This window comes from Peromyscus leucopus, chromosome 14 (assembly GCF_004664715.2).
Source record: "Peromyscus leucopus breed LL Stock chromosome 14, UCI_PerLeu_2.1, whole genome shotgun sequence".
Lineage (NCBI taxonomy): Eukaryota > Metazoa > Chordata > Mammalia > Rodentia > Cricetidae > Peromyscus > Peromyscus leucopus.
Window position 1 is genome coordinate 83,544,838 of NC_051075.1, and position 24,495 is coordinate 83,569,332.

The window sequence follows — 24,495 nt, forward strand, 5'->3', positions numbered from 1 at the left end:
TTGTGTTCCTTTGCCTGCCCCTGCGCTCTCCACCCCTGCCTCTGGCTAGCTTAAGACTCTGTTTCTTTGGTCTTATCTTCTTGTCTGGAGACTTCTAGTAGTCCCTGTGTCCCTGGGGCCCATAGCTAAGGTCACCCTCCGTGCCCTACCCAAGTCATAGGTTGGCTCCCGTCTTGCACAGTTCTCTGGGCATTCACAGCTAGTCCTGCTATGGCACCATATGACTTCTTCATCCAAGTTCTTTCCTCCCTGCCTAGGGACTTAGAGAACCCAGTTTGAAGCACATGAGGGTAGAGCAGGCTTCCTCACAGACCACACCCGTGAGCAGAAAATCATCTGGCACACACAGAAGGTGGGGCACCTCAGGCCTTGTGAAAGTCAGAAATGTCTCCTTGGGAGAGGCCAGTGAAGGAGCGAGACCTGCAGGCCCCTGATGTATGTTCAGAATACACGCACTGGCAGGAAAAGGTGGATGACCCAATGGGAAGATGGGTCAAGTCTGAGCCACCTCCACAGGAGAAGGTCACAGCTGGCACCTCAAGTGTGTGTAGCCACGTAGTTACTAGATCCATGCACTTCCGCCCCATGAAGGCAAGACATCCCAGTGCTAAGATGGCCATGTTGGCATCGTGGGGTCCTGTGCCAAACCATCGCTCACCATCTCTGTGTGCTGGCCTCTATATCACTGCAGAGCCACCCACAAGTGGAACTTGAGGAGAGCAGGCCTCATTTGGGAAGAATACAGTGGAGACCCAGTGTGGGAGTCCCAAGAAGCAGGTCCAGATGAGAGCTGGGAACTTTCTGTCATGATCAGCACCCCCAAAAAATCAATACGGGGTCACTCTGAGCCTCCCTTCATTGGCTGGTATGTGGGTGCTGTGGGGCAATGTGAGCACTTCTGCATCAGGCCCTAGCTGGAGAAAAGTCACCTTGAGGTAAGAGCTGGTCTCTTTTCCAAAGAGGCATGTTTGGACATAGAAGCTGTTCCCGGGCCTTCTCTTGACCCTACTTTGCCTGTGAAAGTCATTTGGGCCTTCTCTCTTGCATACCGCAACCCAGGTATTTTAGGCTTATTTATCCAGGGAAAACAGGGTTTTCAGGAAAAGTAGCTGTGATTCCCAAGGCTCTTGAGCCTGCCTCTTTTTCGGTGGCTGGGTAGGGGAAGGTATTGTTCTTGTCTTTTCATGATACAAAGCTGGAGAGAAGTAAGACAGGCCTCTCAAAAGCTATGGATTGTAGGCCCAGTGACTGCCTCAAGAACCGTGTTCCTGGGATGTTTTGCATTCGGCTCTATATGTGCTACTGAAGCTAAGAAGATGTCACGGGTCTTCAGAAAGCCCTATTTAACCTGTCAGCTGGTGTGCTGTGAATACCTTTGAGATGTGGATATGGTCTTGGGTCTTAAGAGAACTCCTATGTCTCGTACAATGAAGGTGATACTGGACTTTCCTGAGATGTGATCTGTGGGCTGCAGGCAACTTTTGGCAAGGAGGAGAGGAGACTATGTAGGAGAGATAGCCAAGGATTCCCCCTGGACACCCTGGGCACAGACTCTCAAGTGCAGACATGATCCAGAGGTGAGGAAGGCAAAGTCTACCCAGCTGGAGTTACTGGATCTTTTCATTGCCATAGGGTTGTACTCAGCCTTGAGCCCCAAGAACTACTTATAGTTTCTAGTTATTTAAAAAGCCAAACATGACCTCTTTAAATCACAGAAGGACACAAGATTACAGAAGGCAAAGAGAGAGCCACAGGAGCACAGACTGATGTGTCACTCAGTTCTGAGTAGGAACCATGACCGGTACCAGCCCTGCTGCCTGTGGGCACTCGGCTTTCACACTCTTGGGCACTCCTCCTTTTGGTGGAGATGCTCATGAGTTCTACAGCTCTCCTACGGAATCCTGGTAATCTCAAGGGTGGGGCTTGTCCTGACTGCCATTAACACCTTGATAATATTTTCACTTGCCTATGGCTCCTGGGAGGAGGGCAGGTGCTCTGCTGTACTCCCATGGTTGGTGTCCTCACTGGGCTCCTGGACCCCACGGAGTCAGTAACTAACCCGATCCTGCAACCTGCTTTGGGGACTGGTTCTCTAGCTGGGGGCTCTTTCCTAATTTTCAAGTAAACTTTAAAGTGCCACAACAAGGCCCATACCTATCTATGTACCTCTTGGATGGTCGCTTCCTGAGGGCTGGGTGGCAGTGGAGCAGGTATGTAAAGAAAAGTCACAATGGCCGGCCTTGGAAGTGAGCCAAGGCATTGCCACGGCAGCTCCTCTGACCTTTAGCAGCAAAGATGCGGAAAATACCAGAGGCAGAAGCAGGGGACAGGCATCAGCTGAGCTGGACCAATTGGTCTGCAGGGCAGGTCCCCCTACGGCTGCTCTCCCAGCATCTTATTAATGGCGACCTTTAAATGATGCTGCCACTCTTCAGAGCAATATGATCTTGCTTTCCCTTTTGTCCAGCCAATGAGTGACAGGTTTTCAATCTGGCATATGTGAACCACGTCTCTCCCTGGTGTCACAGTGCCCTTGGCGTTATTAAGCTGTCATGGATTCAATCTTTTAAATCGGCAGAGCCTTTGTCCAGTCCTGGCTGTTCTTGTGCCTTGCAGCTGTGTCCACACGAAGGACACTTGTGCCAGGCTGCCTCTCAAGCCCTGCCTCAGCCCCTCTCTCGAAGAGCTGCTCCCAGTCATTAACCTCAGCTTTTGGGTTTCTTTTTTCTTTTTCTTTCTTTCTTTCTTTTTTCTCTTTTTGCCAAGCACCACTTTAGGATAGACTCTATCCCAGGATGTGTGGACCCCGCCTCAGTTCTCTGAGGAGACTGGGAGGCAGAGGCCATAAGGACCAGTGCTGCTCACTGAAGCCATAGGAACTGCAGCCTCCACAGATGCCCTGGGGCTCCTTACTGTGGAGTCTCAGAGATGGATTCCATGTGAGGGTAACTGGGGTCTGAGCTCTTTTCAGTCAGTCTGAAAGAGATGAGAGGAGGTCCTGTCCCCATATTGGAGCCCCACTTGTCTGTGAATCCACCGCAGTCCAGGACATACTTAGCAGGGAGTTCCAGTGAAAATGTGGAGGCTCTTAGTGGTACATGTTTCATCCAGTTGATCTGTTTTTATTATTTAAATGATCAGAGTAATAAGTTTATTCCAAATGAGCAGGCAGTTGTAAGAAGTGGGGGTTGTATTTCCTACCTAGAAAATCCAAGCCACAGCCCAGCTGAGGTCCCCGGGTTCTTTAGAGTCATGAGGGAAGTGTGATCAGGTGTCTGCCTGGGCTTGTCACTACAGGTACCATGGGCTTCCGTTCCAACTTCCCTCAAGGTCCCCACCCAACTTGTGCTAACAGAAGGAAACTGGGGCAATCAGGTCCTGCAAGCCTCCATTAAGAGCTTTCCACCTGAGACCCAGGCCTGCCCATCACAACTCATGACATCCCCTTGTGGATTGCTCTGCCCAGTGGTTTGAGCCCTGTCTGTTAGATCCTCCCAACCACTCTCCAATGGCAGAGGCCACCATAAGATCGCATATCAGCAGCTTTCTACCCACCACTGTCTTTCTTCCTGGGCCCCTCCCAGGCTGAGCCCACCCCGAGAATATGCTGGGGAGACCCAGGGTACCTCCATGTGTAATGGCACTAGGAAACTGTTCAAGTTAAGTCCTGTGGGGTGCAGGGAGATGTCGGAGGATTTCTACTCTCTTCTCCTTCAGAACTCTTTCCAAAGTGTAGTGAGGGTGGAGGTGCCTTTGTGTGTGCCACACAGAAGGCGTGGGAGCTCTAGCCTGGTGCACTCACACTCACACTCACACTTGTTGCCAGTGGCATCTGGAGCTTGGGTGGGGGGAGGCTAGCCAGAGACCTGCCACTCCTTCCAAGACCCCAGAGCTGGCTGATTCAGAAAATTCATCCATTGGAGAGAGGGAGAGGTGGATGCCTCCCGACTCTACAGTCTGGTTCTGTATTCTGTGGCAGGACTTGAGGGGTCTCAGCCCAAAGGCATTGGTGTAACCTTGACCTGTGGCTGAGCTCCTCCTATTTGATCCGTTGCCGACTCCCCATTCACTAATTTCTGTCCATCAGTTTCCCCAGCCATTATCCTGTGCACATATACAGTGCTACATAACTTGAGTGGCCATGGCCAAGGAGTACCTCTGCCAGCTGCATTTGATGGGTTGATGATAGCCCTGAGGATGGGGAGGCATGAGCTGCATGAGTACGCCCTGAGCATCTGGGGATCATCCCTGAAATGTAATGCTTCCAACAGGAGGAACCAAGTGAAGTGTATGTACAGTTCTCAAGAGAACCCCACTGAGAGGCCATGGCCCTGATTTCTAAGCAAGCTGCTGTGAGTCTGCTTACATAGCACAAAACAGATGTGCCCTCTGCATTCAGGAAGGGAAGAGGCACATTCAAAGTGAGGTGCCCTGAGATTATTTCTGGGTCAAAGCTCTGCAGAGAAGAGTGTCCTAGCCTTGCACCAGGCCCCCTTGTCTGCTCTCAGGCTGAGGAGAGAGAGGTTCCATGGGTAGGCAGACCTAGAACACTGATGTAACAAGGATGCTGGCTGTTGTGTAGGGGGTGGCTGAGTTTGTTCCCTGACATAAACAAAGAATTGATTTGGGAAAGATGGGAAGACCAAGCTGCAAAGAAAGGTGAAGAGATAGTTTTAGCTCTTTGGGATGGGAGAGGCCTAAGTCTGGAAGTCTGCTAAATGGATGGAAACTGGCTTGGGTGTTTTCACAGAGCCCAGTCATCTCCTTTCCCCAGCTGGTTCTGTTTAGATGCCTAAACCTCATGCTTTCCCACAGTTTCTATGTGAAGTGTCTTCTGGTCACAAGTAGTGGCCATCTCAAGGAGCCCGATTTTGCTTTCCTTGTCTTCCTATGTTCCCTTAACTCTCCTTCATTACGGATGCCACTGCCTTCAGATAGGGACAGGAGAGCTCTGTGAGAGTGATGTGGTTGAAAGAGGGCTTTAGTTGGAGGGTCTTCCACCAAGACAATGCCTGCAAGAGTCAGGCAGTTCTTGGTTCACACCTGAAGGCAGCCAGGAGCTTCTGTGAGGGGCAAGCTACCCTGCATGCTCCTTTTCTTCATCACTTGACCAAGGATCTGAGACCTGTTCAAGTCTCAAGGTAGCCATGGCTTGTGAGAATTTCTTGGGTAGACCTAGTGAGAGTTGCCTCATCATACCTACCATGCCCTGCTCTTACCCTGGGGTGGGGCCTGCCGAGGACCAGTGTGATGCCTCCTATCACATAAATAGTATATTGAATGAATTGAATGAACTGAGGGACCTAGACAGTGGTCTCAGACTCGCAAGAGTAAAGGGCTACAGTGGCAAAGCCTTGTCCTACAGTCTTATACTATGTATAGAGGACCATACAACATTCTTCTGGGCCACACTGTCGGTATTTAATGACACATCAGTGGTCCCCTAGCTACAGATCTTACGGTGCTTGGCAGTGTGCGTATTTCCTCTGCTGAGGGGTTTATTCCAGCATGGCATTTTCCGGAGCTGGTCACTGAGTCCACACAGCTGCTCTTTGTGCTGAGTCCTCTGCAGGGCTGTGTATAAGGGACATAGATTCCTCATGTGACCCCTCCCCACTGAAAACCCGGTGGTGTGGGGTGTGAGGGTGTTAAGAATGGACTTGAATGTCAGGAGGGAATCATCACAAATGAAACATCCCATGGCAAACTGACCTGGGTTTTCTAGCATCTGAAAGAGCTTAGGGTTTGGGTGTGGATCTCAATGAGTTGTCCTTCTTCTGTCCTCTGCTCAGGCTGCATTTTTGCTGGAGTGGCTGCCTGGACCTCACAAGGCATCTATCTGCTTCCTTTCCACAGGGAGAGGTCTAGCTCTGTGGGAATTTAGGCCCTGGCATTACGGCCCAGGGTGGATCCTCTTCCAGATGGCTAGGCTAGGGAAATGCTGGGACCCTGCATATTCTGGTGACCAGCAATGTCCCTGGCTGCAGTTCTGTGGGTTCTCAAGGCACACTTTTCACAGTATGGGGGCCAGGGAGGGCCACTTCTGCCACTATTGCTGTTCTTTGAGCTCTGAGTTGTGCTAGGACTTTCTAAACATGCAGTTTGGTCCAGAGTCAAGCTGGGCTTTTCTCAGAAAATCTGCACTGAGTGGACATGTTATGTATATGAGGATGTCAGCCTTACTGTAAACTCTAGAAAGTCTATAGTATAGAAGGTCATTGCTGTTGGGGTCACTTTGGAAGCACATTTTACTCCAGCACCAGAGCCTTCATCCATATCAACTCCTCTAGGCTGTCAGGAATGGTCACATCCAGGCACACTGGTGGCGCTGTCAACCATGGTGTGTGAATGGATGCTTCATTGTACGCTACTAGGAAAACATTCATATAGCAAAATTTCTATGTATAGAACCTCATTCATTTAAGGAGTTGCTTAACACAATTTGAACTGTATGCTGAGGACACAATCGTGCAAAAACAGATATGAAGCCATTTGTAGGTCGGTCCTGATTTGGAAAGGCAGCCCAATGTGGTGTCAGAATATCTCAGTGCTCCATTCTGCTCTTTTATGTCTCGGAGTCTGTTGCTGTCTCTAACGAGCCCCTACACCTATAGACAGGCAGGCATTGCACGTGCTGGGCTTGCAATCATTCTGATGCTCTTGTGTGAGCATCCTCCCATTCATATGTGTACGTGAGCCCACACACACACATGTAACTGCTCCCTGGTGGTCCATACTTGTAGTCTGTGAGCAGATATGAGAGAACCCCGCTCACTCATGGACGTTCTTGGTGAGTCCTCTTACTAGGTAAGCCCTACCTCCCACAGTAGCAGTGGCCATTTCCTCTAAATTCCACCAGAGGCGGCTGACATTGCCAACGCCAGTCTCAGGAATCTCAAAATCATCTTTAGACTTTTTCTAGTGACTCTAATCGGGATCACTGCGGGCTGCAGGGGTTTAGCTGTAGCGAGAGTCCTGGGCCAGGCCCAAGGGTGGCTGGGTCCCCGTCATTGTCACTTCCTTCTGCAGTGCTGCATTTGTCTGGGCTTTGTGTATCCGTCTTGAGCCAACCTCTCCTGCAGTCTCCAAGTGTCTAACCAGTATGCTTGGAAACCAGTCTGGCCAGTGTTTCTGAGGACGGAACATGTGGTTTCAGACTCTGATCCCTGGTGTCGCTGCCTAATCCTGTATTCCAGTTCAGCTTCTGACCTCCCCGTCCCATCCTTCTACCAACACTGCATCTTCATTACCCACCGTGGGATGATGTGGCTGAATTTGTTCTTGTACACTGCAGTGTGGACCTCCACTTCAATGTAGTCAGGGCAGTGCTTGTCCTGTGAGGGGACTCAAAAGGGGGTAGAGAATTCAAGTTTAATATAGCATTGTGATTTTGTCTGGCTTGATCTTGTCAAAACAAAGTTCCAGCATGGGCAGGGATAGGCATGAAGTCTCATTCCTACCTGGGGAGCTATTGTCAATTGATGAGGGAGAGTCAGTTTTCTTCAGAGATGTAGCCAAAGAGGCTACCTATGCGCCAGTAGATGGCCCTCTATCTATGTCCATACTGAAAGCACTAGGTGGACTCTTTTAAAAGGAGAGAAGACATGAAATTGGAAGAGAATAGTGATGGAGATAGGTGAGGAACTGGAAAGGAGGGCATGGGAGGTGAGCTTGATCAATGCACACTATATGCATGTATGAGATTCCCAGTCAGCACAAAATGAAAAGAGAGAGAACATTGTGAGAAAAGGCCCCAAAATATTTCTCTCAAATGCTTAACAGTGCTAACCACAGATAGGCTAAAACCAAGAGGGAGATGGCAAAGAACCACCAGTGACATCTGGCATGCCACCGGCCAGCAGCTATTGGAGGAAGCAAGACACATTCCAGGAACCCACCTGCCACAGAAAAGTGCCAGGGAGAAATCGGTGAGCAATACCCCCAAACCCCTAACGCCCTTAATTCAGGGAGTGAGGTGAGTGGGGAGGCTGTTCTGGAGAAGATATCAAGTCCACAAAAGTGGAGACCACCAGTTGTCCCTCATCTTACTAGAGACAGGAAACAAAGTTGCTGGGTGGTAGAGAAGACAGCGCAGAAGTCAGAAGAGGGGATATCCAGCTACCCGCAGATCTGGACGGAGATTCACCCCAAATGCACAGCGTGGAGCCAAAGGCATCAAGAACTAGAGGCAGAGAAGCCACAGGGCAAGCACATAGCAGCTCTCCAGGATGCCCCAGGGCTGCAGGGGAGGGCCTCGTTCAGCTGGAGGAGGCAGAAGGGAGTCCCTGGGTTTTAGGAACTGCCTGTCAGGGAGACGAGGAGCAGGGCTGTTGGCAGTGGCCCAGGAAAAGGCCCAGTGGGAACAGCCCCACAGCCATCCATGTGAACTCTTCTTATTACACCTGGCCAGGGATGTGTAGACGGATTTCTAATTGGTCTTAATAAATAAACAACACGGAGCCAGAAATTTGGGTTAAAGCCTGAGAGAAAGATCAGGGGAATAGGACAAACCATGAGCTAACCTCACCTCACCAACTCTGCAGCTTCCAAAGAGAGCTGCTCCTTGTATATTCACATTTATATACCTTTTCTGCTCTCTTCTCTCATTGGCTCTCTTAGCCCAGCTACATCACTTCCTCTTCCTACACAGCCCTGTCTGTACAGACCTCCAGGCCTCTATGGTTGGTACTGGGATTAAAGGCCTGTGTCACTAGGCTTGGCTCTGTTCCCTAGTTTGGCCTTGAACACACAGAGATACTGCCTGCTAAGTGATAGGATTAAGAGTGTGTGCTACTGCTGCCTGACTTCTTTGTTTACTTATAATGGCTGGCTTTTTCCCTCTGATCTCCAGGTAAGCTTTATTTATTAAAGCGCAAATAAAGCCACCACAGAGCCCTTCACTAGAGCGACTGCTCTCAGTCCTCCCACCAGATGAGAGTGAGCATTCACCCTGCAGCTACCACTCCATACCTGGCTCTTAGGTGAGGAGACAGGTCAGGGAACAGCTGCAGATGTGCTGAAGAGTGTAGATGTAAGGGTCTTATTAAATAAAAACAAACCTGGAGCCAGGTATTGTGGTGAATGCTGGAAGATCAGAGAAGCAGAACAAGCCACAGCTTCCTCACCTCACCAGCTCCTCAGTTGATTCTGTTTCCTCAGACTGGATGCCTCTCAGCTGAACTGTGCTGCTCCAAAGCCTAAAAGCTTAACCAGGCTAGTTCCTCATCCTCACGCCTTAAATAACTTTCTGCTTTCTGCCATCAGTTCCTGGGATTAAAGGATGTTTCCAGTGTGGCCTTGAACTCACAGAGATCCAGACAGATCTCTGCCTCTAGAATGCTAGGATTAAAGGCATGTGTGCCACTATTTTCTGGCCTCTATATCTAGTGACTGTTCTGTTCTCTGACCCCAGATAAGTTTATTAGGGTGCACAATATTTTGGGGAACACAATACCACCACAGAAGGGTACAAAGAAGGAAGTTTTTGCTGTCCATTTCCTAGGCAGAGACACTTCCAGCTGACAAGCAAGGGGACTCAGCAGCATGGACAGTGCCATTCCAGTGCCTGCCAACCCCCAGCACAAGGACGTTGGCTGTGGGCATTCCTTGGCACTGGACCAGTGGCTCCGAGACAACCCCCAGCCCCCCGTATCCAGCTCTTCTGAGCCTGCTCTCCTTTCTTCTCCAGCATCAGACCCGAGACCTCATACTCATTGCCCACCGGGTTTGGGACAGAAATGTGGGGTAGGGGCTAGGAATTTGCCTTGCCCTCTTTCCAGCAAAAGAAATAAATCCTCACCCTCAACAGACCCCTTCTGTTCCTCTGGGACCCTAGGAGCACTGGGCCTAGGACAGTGCTTTCGAGGGCTGCAAGACTGTCTGGCCAGCTGAGCACCCATGCTCCTGCAGAAGAAAGGCCAGACACAAAAGGATGAAGGGTTCATGTTGCAGAGTCGTGAGAGCACCAACAGGAGGCTGGCATAAGAGAGGAAACTGCAAAGAGAGCAGAAATTGATGGGTGAGATGTGGAAAGTTGGTAAAACTGATGAATAATGGTAGCGGCTAGTTTTGGGGGCGGGCCGGGATAAAAGACGAAAGAAGCTGAAATGGAAAGGGAAAGCAAAGGTAATGAAATTAACTGTAAACGAGGAAACCTGCTAGGAGAGAAATCATGTGAGTTCAAAGAGTATATGGTACATTTTTAAAAAATTGCAGAACAACTTCCTTTCAGTAAAGAAACAGCCTCCTGGACAGGAGACTCTGGGAAACTGATCAGATCTACAGTAATCCTGGTCCGTCTGTGAAGTGCCAGCCAGGTAGATGTGCAGTTAGATTATTTAAAGTCTTCATGCAGTTGATGATATCAACACTGTTTAAATTATTCCAGAGTACAGGTGAGGGCTAACAGCTTCTGAGTCAAGCATCCTGCTTCCCACCACAGCCCAGAAGCACACACAAATACATATGGAATTTGAATGTGATGAAGGTGGGTTGCTATTATCATTATTAATTAATTAATTAATTTTGGAGACAGGGTCTCACTCTACAGTCTTGGCTGTCCTTGAACTCGCTCTGTAAGACTGGGCTGGCCTTGAACTCACAGACATCTGCCTGCCTCTGCCTCCTGAGTGCTGGGATTAAAGGCATATGTCAAAATGCTCAGCCAAAAATGGGTTTTTAAATCAATAGTAAGAGAAAAATTGTCCAGAAAATTATGTTTTGTTTGGAGAAGAATCTTAGTTCGTTTTTAAAAAAATTTATGTTTTAGGCAGAAACAAATTCCAAGTGGGTCAATAATGTAAATGAAAGCAATACAAAAACTCATGGAGAAGGCACAGTGGATTTGTTTATGTGGTGAGAGCCTTTTTCAGTTGTGATACAAAAACTGAAGGTTCAAGTAGGAAAAGTAATAAGTTTGACAGAAAAGTGAATGGAAGAAAAATTCCTAAGGTAAATAGAAAGACACAGTTAAACATTCTCGTACAGAAGTCAGACACAAAAGCCACGTGAGCTGTTTACATACAGAGGGTACCTACACACATTTGATGTGTAGCATCTGATCTCATTCATCCCCAAACACAAACCTGAGGAATGGCAAAGTTTAATTTCTTACCCCAAACTAGGAGGTACCTGGCTGAGCAGAGGTTGGTGGCTTCTCTCATAGTTAAAGGAGTTCTCTGGAAGAGGACTTATTACAATCTCCTTCACTACTGTTTGGGGACACTTGACCAGCACTAATACTTCCAAGAGCCAGCCTCTAAAAACACTTCAAACTTAGCCCCCACACATGGGCCATGCGTTCAACATTCTTCGTGCTGTAGGAAACAGAAGCTGGAAGTAAGCCCAGTATTCATGACCAGGAATGAGCTGAAGACTTCTGGAGGCACCTCAGGTACCTGCCCTCCACCTGCTATCACATTGCTCCACTTGGCTTTTTGGTTTATTTCAATTCTAGCTGCACACGCTAGGTCTCAGCTTTCACACCTAGGTCCTGTCCCCAGAGCCTGCAAGTTCCCTTTAGTCCTTATCTTAGTTAGGGTGTCTATTGCTACAACAAAACATCATGTCAAAAGCAAGTTGGAGAGGGAAGGGTTTATTTGGCTTACAGTTACAGTTCATCATCAAAGGAGGTCAGGGCAGGAACTCAAACAGGGCAGGAACCTGGAGGCAGGAGCTGATGCAGAGCCCATGGAAGAATACTGCTTATTGGCTTGCTCAGCTTGCTTCCTTATAGAACCCAGTACTATCAGTCCAGGGATGGTACCATCCATGATGGAATGGGACCTCCCACACTAATCATTAATAAAGAAAATGTCTTACAGGCTTGCCTGAAGCCGGATCTTACAGAGGCATTTTTTTTAATTGAGGTTCCTTCCTCTCAAATGACTTTAACTTGTATCAAGTTGACATAAAACCATCCAGCACAGTCCTCCCCTCTCTCCCTCTAGAAAACTTCCCTGATGCTCCCGCTATGCTGGGCCTCCTAGGTGGCCTGGGCTGGGTCAGCTTCCATTGTAGAGAACATCCTCTGCCCTCTAGTTGCAAAGGACATCCAAAGTCACCTCTACTGGGTCCCACAGCACCAATGGTGAGAAGAGCCATTGGTCAAAAGAAATGGGCTAGAAGCTGAGAGGCTGGCCTTGAGCTCTGCTGGCTGTCCCTGCTTCCAGGGCACCAGCTCACAGGGACATTTGGCGTATTAGTTTTCCTTTTGCTGGGATAAAACACTGTGACCAAGGTAACTTATAGAAGAATTGATTCATCTTACAGTTCCAGTGGGCTAAGCATCTATCATGGTAGGGAGACATGGTAGCAAGTGGCAGGCATGGAAGCAGGAGCAGGAAACTGAGAGCTCACATCCTCAACCACAAGCACTAAGCAGAGAGAGCAAATTAGACATGGGTGAGGCTTGTGAGTCTCAAAGTCCATCCCCAATGATATACTTCCCCAAAGGCTGTAGCTCTTGAGCCTATATTTGTCAAGGTTCACTAGAGGAACAGAACTTACAGAATGAATCTCTGTATATAGAAAGGAAATTTATTATAATGGCTTACAGGCTGTGGTCCAGCTAATCCAACAATGGCTGGCTATGAATGAAGGTCCAAGAACACAGGAGCTGTTCAGTCCATGAGGGTGGATGTCTCAGCTAGTCTTCAGTATACATCAGAATCCCAAAGAAGGAGGCACTAATGCCATCAAGGAATAGACTTGCTAGCAAGGGTGAGAGCAAGCAGGCAGAGAGAGAGGCTTCCTTCTTCCATGTCCTGTATATGGGCTGCTAGCAGAAGGTGTGGTCCAGATAAAAGGTGGATTGATCACAAAAGATCTGGATTAAAGGTTTATCTTGCCACCTCAAAGATCCAGATTAGAAGGGGGTCTTCCCACTTCAAATAATTTAATTGAGAAAAAGAAAAATCCTTCACAGGTATGCCCAGTCATTTGGGTTTAGTTAATTCCAAATGTAGTGAAATTGACAACCAAGAATAGCTATCACAAGTCCATGACTTGTCAACTTGACACACAATCATATCTCCTTATGTCATGCTTGATTTCCAAATTAAAACAATAACCATGTCACAACCAGGCCACGTTATGTCTAATGTGATATAACTATCCCTCCCAGAACTGCATTATAAATTTTGAATAGGTGGCAATTCCCTTAAGGGACTTTTAGTATCTCAAACTTAAATAACCACTGGTATTCTCTTAATTGATGTTACATTACATGAAAAAGAAATAAATGAAAGAAAACACAAATAATGTTGTGCATTATAATAATACAGATGCATTCTTAACAAAATACAACAGAAACATTCTTGTCAACTATAATCCTTGTTTATGCAACTTGGTCACATGCCTTAGCTGGTATTTATAACTACCTTCCTCTACTACCCATTCTGTATTCTGTCCACCCTCTTGGATGTTTTCCTGGAGGAGTGGCCCTTATCTTCATTCCTGAAAGGTCTGTGTCCTTTGTCATCCTGCCTGGATTACGCTGTTGTAGTTTCTCATTGACTTTAATAATAGGACATGGTAGCATCAAGAGACACCCTAAAGGGTCTCCTACACTCCAGACATAATCTTTCTTACTTCTGTTGTGGAGAAGCCATCCAATCTCCCCATGGTAATCTGGATCTACCAGCCCTCCTGACATTGTTATTCCTTTTTTGGCCTGTTGGTTTAAGGGCGTGGTTCTCAACCTTCCTAATGCTTCCATATTTAATACAGATTCCCATGTTGTGGTGACCTCCAATCATAAAATTGTATTCATTGCTACTTTATAACTGTAATTTTGCTACTGCTATAAATCATGTTGTAAATATCTGATAATGCAGAATATCTGATATGTGACTCCTGTAAAAGGGTTGTTCGACCTCCAAAGGGGTCATGACCCACGAATTGAGAATCGCTGGCTCAGGCTTAAGGGCATCAGAAACCCAAAGTGGCCAGAGGAAAGTCTGAGCTTCCAGTTCAATGGAACATTTGCTGTGGCTCTGGCAGGAGGGCACCCTCTCTGCAACTAAAACTTCTAGGCCAGGGAACTTAAGGTTGCAGGAACCGGAAGAAAAAATTTTCCTAGTGGGTCACTAGAGGTGATAGATGATTCCTGGACCCATAGATCCAGGCTATGGGAGAAACCATACCATATACTGGACCCTGATTCAAAGCATTCATCACATTCTGGAGAAACCCTGCCCCAATCCTCCAGGTTGCTCTTACCTAACTGGCTCGTAACTTTGTCATGTTTCTATCAGGCCAGCTGCTTCAGGATGGTAGGGAACATGGTAAGACCAGTGGATGGGCCCACTGTTACATTTCTCTGGCTGTGAAGTGAGTTCCTTCCTTCAGAAGCTGTACTGTGTGAATACCATGATGGTGGATAAGGTATTCTGGGACTGGGGAAATAATCACAGGATGGGTTCAGGGACCCACTGGACCTACTGTCAGTCAGACTTCAGCCGAGAACTCCGTTAATCACCAACCACCAATCAATCTCCATAAGCCCCTACTTTAACTGGAGGGCCACAATGTTTCTCAGGATTTCCCAGAATCAGTGTTAATTCAGATGGATACAATATATCCTATAGACCCCAGGAAATCTGATGTTCCCTTTCTCCCAGTGTACAGTTACCTTTGTAAAATGCTGTAGGTCCCCTGGGGGAAGGACTGGGAAAGGCTAACAGTAGAACAATGGTAGGAACATTGAGTACCTTGCTACCAAAGGAAAACTAGTTCTTATTTGCTTTCTGGCTATGTTCTTTAGGGGCCCCCAGGAGCAGAGGGGTAGGTAAGCTGACAGCCTGGCAAGGAGCTGGGAATGATGCCCTCCAGTGAAGGTGGAGCCCACCAGCAAAGGGTGAGGCCTCCTGGCAAGGGGCGGTGGGGCTGAGGATCTTCAGAAGGTTCTTCCAGAGCAGCGTGCATGGCTCCCCATGGTGTACACATGGAAGGGGGCTCTGTATATCACATACCCATCTCCTTCCAAGTTCTATAGCATATTGCCCTGTGGTGGGGTTGGAGGTTAGTATAAAGGAAAGTTCAACAAGAGAAAGTGGGACCTCAGGCTCCTGGGCTCCTGCTTAATTCTCCATGGGTTTGCCTGAATATCTCTAGGTTGTAGGTTTTAGAAATGAGATCAGCCTAGATAGAAGACTTGTGTATTTATTTTCCCCCAGGGTTAGTGCTCAAAAAGTGTTTTAAAAAGTGGGTGTAAGTCTAGCGTGGTTTGGTATGCATAACCACTCTCCTCTTCGCCACTGGCTTTAGTTCCTGGCTCCATGACAAAGGTTTGAGGAACATGGGACCAACTCTACTTTTATCTAGCCAGCCCAGGAGCACAGAACAGCTGGTTGGGCCTCCTTAAATGAAATGGGGTGTTCCCTCCCCCCTCCCCGCTGAAGAGCCCTGTTGCCCCAGGGGTGCTCGTGTTCTAGGTGATTTGGTGTGGGAGAAGTGGTGGAGATAGCCATTGTGCCCTGCTTCGTGTGCCGGGTTTCTGTAAGGACTTGCATGTTATCTTGTTCAGCCCCCGAGTTAATGGTCTTTGTCTCCTCCGTGGTCTTAGCACTCCTGGCTTGTCACAAAGAATCCATCTTGTTCTAGCAGCTCTGAGAACCAGGCACTTGAGGCAGGCAGGTGGGACCTCCTGTCAACTCTGTGATGCTTTGTAGAGACACATCTCTTGTTTGCTGTGATAACCAGGGCAGAGCGAGCAGAGAGGGTCCCAGCCTCCAGCTCTGGGGTCCCCGTGGAGCTCACACCATCCAATAGCCCACAAATAATTTAGTAGCAATGTGTTCAGGTTGGACTGCAGTGAATGCAGGCCTGGTGCTTTTCACTGAGCTGTCTAAATGGTGACACCACTCTCTACCCAGAGGCGTAGGAATGATTTTTCTCCCTCTAAGTAATTGGCATCTAGAGGTTTGGCAGGCAGCATGGCATGTACTGTTCCTGCTCTGATTCTCCACAGCAGAGAGGATGGACCGGGAAACCTGTCAGGCACATGGCTCTCGGGCGAACACAAACCCCACCTGTGGCCAGCACTAGGGGTAAGTGGTAACCCAGAGCCTCACTCAGGGAGGCCACAGGAGGCTTTGGACCTCTCATTTCCAGAGAGATGAGGGTGTAACATGGGGTAAGGAGGTTGAAGGAAGGCTGTGATTTGTCTTGTCCTGGCCATGACATGCTGTCATGGCATGTATGTGTTGTCCATTCTCCTGGGAGCCATCCTGCGTATGTGGTCCTGGGCCCCACCACAGGGTTGCAAATAGAGAAATGGGTGTTTCTGCCATGTCTCTGGATCCGAGTTTTTCACAGTTTACAAAATTGCTTTGCTTACAGCACGTTGGGCTCAGTGGTGTGAATGTCTGCCCTCCATGGACAACATGCTGAGGTGAGGGGGGCGTGTCCCTCGGAGAGAAAGGCAGTCCTTGTATCAGTTTGTCAGTAGGGCCCAGGGCTCGTGTCTCGGGATCCCAGCAGAACATTTGGGCCTCTCATGATCTCCATGGCCTGTCATACTTTTTCCACTCAAAGATGAGCACGGCACCTCCATTGTTCTATGGATACATGACATACCACGCAGCCTGCATGGGCCTTCACAGCCATTGCCTCCTGAATTCCATTTTACACTCTTCCTTCCTCTGTACTTCTCATGGCTAAGTTAAAGATGTGTGCCATTTACTGCCAATGATTTTGCACTTTTTTCTCTTAGAAAACTTTTACACACTAATTTTAAGAACAAGTGATTTATTGGCTCTGCTCTAGCAGATGGCAGAGCTGTTACAAATGTCTTCCATGACAGCACAGTTAGAAAAGCCAGCTGATAACTGCTCGAAATGAGAGTGTTCAACATTAGGTAGTTTCTGTTTGAAGGGAGGTATTGGGACTGTGGCTTAGAAATCAAATGTGACTGTATCATAGCTTAAAACAGAAGACTCTGACTTGGAGTTCTGCATAGGAAGTATGCACCTTATAAAAATTATTGCTTTCTTCTACAAATCTGTATTCTCTCTGTGCTGGTGTATATACATGTGTGTGCACACAGGGTACATATAATGTGTTATATTTGCATGTGTATGTTCTCTTGTTTGTTTATTTTAAAGCTGTTTTGAACTCTTTAAGTTCGTTGCAAATACTGTAAACTTTGGATTCAAGTAAAAGTCTCTCCCTGGCTGTAGAGAGAGAATTTAGCTCCCAGCTTTGTTCTTCCAGCAGCCCTTGTTGTCGCTGGGTAGCTGCGAGCATGCCGCTGCTGTCCGACCCACAGGCGTACCACTCTCCTCAGGAATCTGGCAACTCTGTCTTAAAGGGCTGTCAGGAGGAAGTGGGCATGGTGTGCCGCAGGGCCAGGATCGGGGCTCTGCTGGCAAGAGCAGTACTTGCAGTTCTCAGTGTGTGGTCCAAGGCCCAGCTCCTCATGCTGCCCCTGCTATCCTCGTATCCAAGTGGGGTTCTTGTTTTAGGATTCTGTTTCAAAGTCTGCTAGGGTCTGACTCATTTTCTCCAGTTCTGTGCCCCCAAAGCAGAGTGCCATTATCTTCTTAAGCGTGACTCTGTCCCTGCAGTGGCTGTCATGGTTATGGTGACACCATCACCCCTCCTGGTCCCTGGATGTGCAGTGTGGGGCGAGGTGCAGGGGACCACGGTACCTTCCCCTCAGGCTGGGGCCCAGCTCTTCTTCTTGCTGGTGCAGTGTCAGTGTCTGAACATGCTGCCTCCATATCCTCTTCTGTAAATACAGGTCACAGCCGGCCCCTTCCTCATCTCTGTGAGGCAGTGTCTTCCTTTCCTTCTGGTTTGTGACCTTCCATACAGGAGAGCCCCACAGTGTGTGGGAAACCTCCTTCTGAGTCCACCCCTCTCCCAAGCTGTTGACTCTGCTGGCCAGCTGCCGGAATAGTTCCATCCTGGGTAGTGTGTGACCAGCGCCTTTCTATCCAGGCTGGTTGGCGGGAGGCAGGAGAGGAGGCTGCACAGCCTGCGTGTTGACATGTTCCCTCTGGAGTCACCTAGGGACTAGGAGCAGCAGCTCTGGCCACTGCACAGCCCTATCACTCACCGCCGCCTGCCTCTCTAGCCCATCGTTCTTGCTTCTAGAAATGTTTCTCTGTTCCTCAAGCATTCACTTTTGGATTATTGTCACCAAATTTACTGTTCTTTATCCCATGTCATGACTCACCAGCACACAGGAGGTAGCCTTAGTTATTAGCTCAGTGGGGTTGAATTACCAACACAACCATACTATTTTGGTTGTGAGAGCTTTCCGGCTCAATCCTTCTGGAAGTTCAAAGGCAAAAAAAGTGTGTTCTTTAGAATGTAGGTTGTCCTACTTTGAGAAGTTCTGTGGACAAGTATAATCACAAGGTATGGAATGAACATTCTTTTTTTTTAATTTTTAAATTTTATTTATTTATTTTACATCCTGACCACAGTTTTCCTGCCCTCCTCCCCTCCCAGTTCCTCCATGACCTTCCCTCTGTCCCCCCAATCCACTTCTCCTCCATTTCTGTTCAGAAGAGAGCAGGCCTCCCACGGATAGCAGCAATACATGGCATGTCAAGTTGCAGTAATACTAAGTACCTCCCTCTTACCAGTGGACAGATGATCCAAAAACTAAACAGAGAAATGCGGAGCTAACGACATTATGACCCAAATGGGCCTAACAGATAACTATAGAATATTTCACCTGAACACAAAAGAACACTTTCTTCTCAGCACCACACGGAACGTTCTCTGAAATGATATTCTTGCCTGCCCACTGCTTCAAACTGCCTCTGCAGGACTTCAGAGGTTCCTCAACCTCTCCAAAGGGCCTTCCTTCCTCGAGACAGCACATTTGCCAGAAGGAGAGGCCATCAGATCAGATTCTGTGTTCAGTGGTGGAGACACTGGTCTGTGGAGCAGGGATGGAGTCCTGAATGAAGGTCCACTGTTGACTTGAGAATGGCCATGTTGAGAATGCCAATGCCTCAGATCCAAGGGAGTGGCAAGGCTTCCTATGGCCGAGCGTGGGTGTTGACAGACTGTGCAGAAAACACTCTCCTTTAGGATGACTGCTGCATAAGACTGCTCCCCTAGAGTGACATGCCCCCCCCCCAAGGTTAGCTAATTTGCCTCCTTGTTCAGCAGTACATTATAAACCTGCTTCTTCATTCAGCTATGTATGATAAACCAGTCTCCTCATTCAGCTGTATATCATAAATGCGTTGATGTTCTGGGCTGCTGGTACATCTCCATCAGAGCTCATGGCCCTGCCCATCCCAGCTCTTCTGTACATGAGTCATTTCTTCACCCACTGTTATGCCAATCAGGTCAATCCCAGAGCCACGAGGTGGTACTGGTCAGAGGGACAGGACATGCTATTGGTCACTTTGGCAATCCCCATGTAGGCTAGGATCAGGACACTCCCAGCTCAAACCTCTGAAAAGACCTATGGATGAGTCCTGTCATCTAGGCCTCTGTCTGCCTCTCAGTGTGGGGGTGCTGCAGGATCATGAGGAACCCTCTCCTGTGCTGTGCTGCTCTGTCCACAGCAAAAGTGCTCTTCCTTTAAATGCTGATTTTAATTCAGTTTACACTTTCCATGTGTGACCCAAGCCTTAGGAGAAATGTGTATCTAAGTCTAATCTATCTGTGAATCAACCAATCAATCACAGAGAATGTCCATTTTCAGCAATTGTTAGCATCCCACAAACCTGGTCACCTGAAGCATGACTTGGTGTGATGGATGGAGAAGTACCTTCTGACCCTCACCACTGTCAGCCATGTCCTGATTTGTACCCCTACAACTGGAACCAACAGAAATGAGGTTCTTGGCAGCTAAGGCTTGCTTGGCATGCCTTCACCAGCCTATGTCTACCCCACACAGGTGGGGACAGCTGTGACATACAGGATGACATGACCACCAAGCAGAAGGGACCCACTGTCCTCTGGCTTTGAACACTAGCCCCAAGCCAGATATTGCCACACTCATCCCATTGGTCCACATGGTCACCTCAGCAGATGAGTCTAAACTTGGAGAAAGCCCATGGGAGAGTAGACACAATTCCTATGGACCTATGGACTTGAATGTGGACACCCAGTATGGAGGACTTAGCAGCCAATCAGTTTACTAAGTGAAGTTATCTTGACTCCCCACCCCCGGAGTTTGTTGATATCATCCTACCCTAGTAGGAATGTTCACTGGGGTCATCTATCTCTCATAGTAGAGCTGATTGGGGTGGCCCCATCCTCATTAAGGAATTCTTTACAGTAACCTACCATATTGGGGTGGTTCTACTTTCATGGGAAGTTTTGTTTGGTCCCTAGGATAGCTCAAATGAAGGATCTTTGACTTGACCATGAACAGAGGCCCATATACTCTCACTTACAATGACCTAATAGCCACACTTCACAGGATATGGGCTCCAAGCCAGGTTAACAGTCATCATACCATAGCACAGATGTGAGAGGCAGGTTGGTAAGTGGAACCAGGCTAGGAACCATGGTGGTTTGTTCATCTCTGCCAAGGAAGGCTCTTTCTGGCTTGCTCTTCAAAGCCTTTCATTAACTCAGTTTTAAAGGTTCTTTCATGCCACTTTAGGTTGAGATATATTTAAATCCCCCCGACTCCTGATGATAATTTTATGTGTTACTTTTTTGTTGTTGTTGTTGTTATGCCACAAAGAGAAAATGTTTGTTTTGGCTCATAGTTTTAGAGGTTCCAGGCCATGGCTGGGTGAACCAATTTCCCTTAGGCCTTTGATATTGCCAGATGATAACATGGCAGAGAAAACTGCTCACTGCAATCTTTGTAGCATACCTTTTTTCACTCACCATAGTGTCCCAGAGATTCACCCAGGCTTGTAGTACATAGTGACCATTCTTTCATCATTCCTTCATAGTACTCCATGATGTGGATATACCATCAAGTGCTTAACCCTTCACTCACCAAAGGCTATCTGGGTTGCTTCCCTTTGGAGGCTATTTTAAGAAACAGTATTAGATGTTTATATACAAGTTTTTGATTGAACATATCCTTTCTTTGGGATAAAGGCCAGAGAGTATTGTTGGGTCACATAACAAGTATGTGTTCATTTTATATTCCCACCAGAAAATTAAAGTGATCCTGTTTTTCCACATCATCCTCAGAACTCAATGCCGTCCATGTTACTTGTCTTAGCTGCTCTGGTGGGTGTGGAGTGACAGCTCATTGTGGGGTTATTTTGCATTTTCCGATGGCCGGTAGTGCCGAGGATCTTTTCTTGTGTTTGTTCTCCATCTGCGGAGCCTCTGCACCGAAATGTCTCCTGCCCGTTTTATAACTGGGTTGTTTTCAGTGTTCAGTTTTGAGACGCAGTGCACGTGGTTTCTCTCCCACTCTGCACCGTCATTCTAGCCTCTCAATGGGGCCTTTGGCAGAGCAAAGGGTTCTGATTTTGAGAAGGTCCATTTGATCAGCTTTTCCTTTTATAGATGTTCAGTCCAAATCCAAGAGCTTTTACTTAGTCCTAGGTCCCAAAGATGATGTCTTTTCCTTCCTAGAAGTTATATAGTTTTAAACTTTTATGCCCTTGGGTGCACTTTACATGCACATGAGCTGGAAATGGAATCTCTCGCCTTGTCTATGGATGCCTAGCATGGTTGTGGGAGAGGTAGCTTTTCCATCATGAAGTTATTTTTGAAATTTTTTTGTCAAAAATCACTTGAGCATGTTTGTGTGGGTCTATCTCTGTGTTCCCCTCTTTGTTTTGTTGATTTAGTTGTCTATTCCTCCACAAACAGTTTGTATTAGTGTATTAATATGATTGGATTTGGGATGCCCTATAGTGATTTATCTGGTTATATTCCTCTTTTTACCCCAACTTAAAGCTACTCTAGTTAATTTGTTATTCCATATAAATTGTTTATATCAACAAAGTATCTTGCTGTGATTTGGACAAGGATTTTGTTAAGCCTTTGCAGAATTTCAGTGTGAGGGTAACTGATTAGTTTTAGTTGGAGCTTTAGGTCCATGGACCTGGCACACTTTTCATTTTTCAGGTATTTTTATGAATTTTAGCATTTGAGTCTTGTGCATGTTTTGCTAGATTTAAATGAAATTATGGAATTTTTAAGTGACATGCAAGAATGGCTAGTTAGATGGACATATATAGACAAAGGAAGCAGAGGAGGTTCTGAGATAGAGGCTTCATGTTCCCAGAAGGCATCGCAAGAAAAAAAGGCAAGAAGGCATGGGGGTGGGTATCTAAACTGGACCACTATGGGGAAGGGGAGAGAGTCCAGTGGCCCAATAAAATACCCAAGCCTGCACCCACTGGGGACACCCAGCCTTAGGCCTCTCCTATCCTGAAGGAATAAAGCAGTTCACTTTAAGTTCCTTAAGGCTTGGTCTTTAATCTTTCTTGGATATTCAGTTCATTGTTCCAATGGAATGAGCTCTGAAATCACCCTAGACAACTATCAACACTCCTATTACAACAGATACGTTTTTTTTTGTTTACGTAGGATCCTTGTGACTTGGAAGAGCATGTCCTAAGGAGATATGCATAGTTTCATGTCTTCACTTCTAATTTTCACACTTCCTTATTTCCTTATCTTGTCCTATAGTGAGAGCTACAGTACATAGCACTATGTTAAACAAGAGAGCCATTTCAGATCTCCTTCACCCAGGGTCCTGAAATGCCAGACCCTCAAGGTCACCAAAGGTCAACCTGAGACAGTGGCTTTGAGGTCACTGTCTCATGCAATGAAGATTAGAGATGTGCACTCTCATGGGATTATGCAAAACAGAAACAAGATTTATTAAGAAGAATTACAGAAAAGTAAGAAATTAAGAGAAACTCCCATGAGTGGGAGTGTTTCCAAGAGCCGGGAAAATCCCTGGGGATTCCTTTTTCTAGGGGCTTCTATGCTGCCATGGCAGACACTGAACAAAGGCTGAGGTAATCTGCGCTGAGATTGGTTGGTTCTCTTCTTGCTGGACTTTATTTGCTGATATGGTCAGTGACATGTCTGTCCTACATTCATGATGAAGATTGATCTATAGGTGTCTTTTCTTGTACTACTTTCATCTGCCTTTGCTATCAGAGTAATATTAGCCATGAGATTAGTTGGGAACTGTTTCCTCTATTTTCTGGGAGTGCTCATGCATAATTCATATTAATCCTTTAAGCATTTTATAGAGTTATAAACTATAAGTGATACCATTTGGGCCTACATATTTATTTCAGGGGAGGATTTTAATTCTGAGTTTAAATTTTCTAACAATTATAGAGCTATTCAAATAATCCATTTCAAAATGGATGCGTTGTGGCCCTTGGTGTTTTTGAGGAATTGGCCTATTTCATCAGTATTAAGTTCATCCTGGTGGAGCTATTTCTTTATTTTATCTTGATGCCTGCAACATCTTGGCACATCTCACTTCATTGATAATATAAGCAATTTGCAATCTCTTTTTTTTCAATCTTTTATAAGTCACAGATTTTCTTTTTTCTAATTTAAAATTCATTACTTTTGTGTCTTTTATTGTTGTGTTGAGTGTATTTTATTGTTCTTTATGCCGATTCTTGATGTGGGGTTTAGGTTACCGATTGAAGACTTTCCTTCTTCCTCAATGTAAACATTTGTGGTACAATTTCCACTCACTGAGCTGACTTTACCGTGTACCATAAACTTGGATGTGCTTTTACATTTTTATTTTTATTTAGTGCAACACATTTATCCTCTCAGATTGTCACTGATCCATGGGTTACTAATACATATGTATAACACCCAAGCTTGGGACTTCCCACTATCATCCTGTTGCTGACTTCTAGCTTGCCTCCACTGTGTTGGAGCCACAATCAATGATTCTGTTGTCCAGTTTTTGCCAAGCTGGTTTCATGGCGCAGGCTATGGTCTGTCATGGTATGTGTTCCACAGGAGATTGGAAGGAGTGTGTGTCCTGCCCTTGTTAGTATGGTAGTATGACCCACAAGTGTTCATTAGTTGTACTGTTGAGTGTTTCAGAATTGCTTGTTTTCTGTTTACTTGTCCATCTAAGAAAAAGTCTAGCTAAGAAAGTGATGTTGAAACCTGCTGCTGATGTTGCAGACTGGTTTGTTTCTCCTTTAGAGCTGTCATTTCTGCCTTGCATACTCTGCTGTTATGTTGTTTGTCATGGACTTATTTAGGATTAGATCGCCATGTCTTCTGTGGACTTGCCCAACTACCACTACGCATGTCTCTGCTTTGTCTCTTGTAATCTCTACTCTGCAACTTGTTCATATGATGTTAATATAGCCTAGGCTGCTGCCCACTAATGTGTACAAGGTATATTTTTGTTAATCCATGTGCTTAATTTCATTCTTCCTATATAATTACACTGAAAATTTTACATGGGTAGTATATAGTTAAGTATTTAAACATTTTCAGTGTTACCTTTTTTAGCACATTGACATTAAATAAAAATTATTGACATATTTAAACTTAAATGTTGCCTTTCCCTTTTTCCTCCTCCTCTTCCTCTCTGAG

General features: G+C 46.6%; 1 protein-coding gene across 1 annotated transcript in view; it reads left to right on the top strand.

Moving 5' to 3' along the window:
- The window catches only part of Ptprn2 (protein tyrosine phosphatase receptor type N2), a 719,135-nt gene that overhangs the window by 234,099 nt on the left and 460,541 nt on the right, over window positions 1-24,495 (top strand). The gene's annotated exons all lie outside the window — the stretch shown is intronic.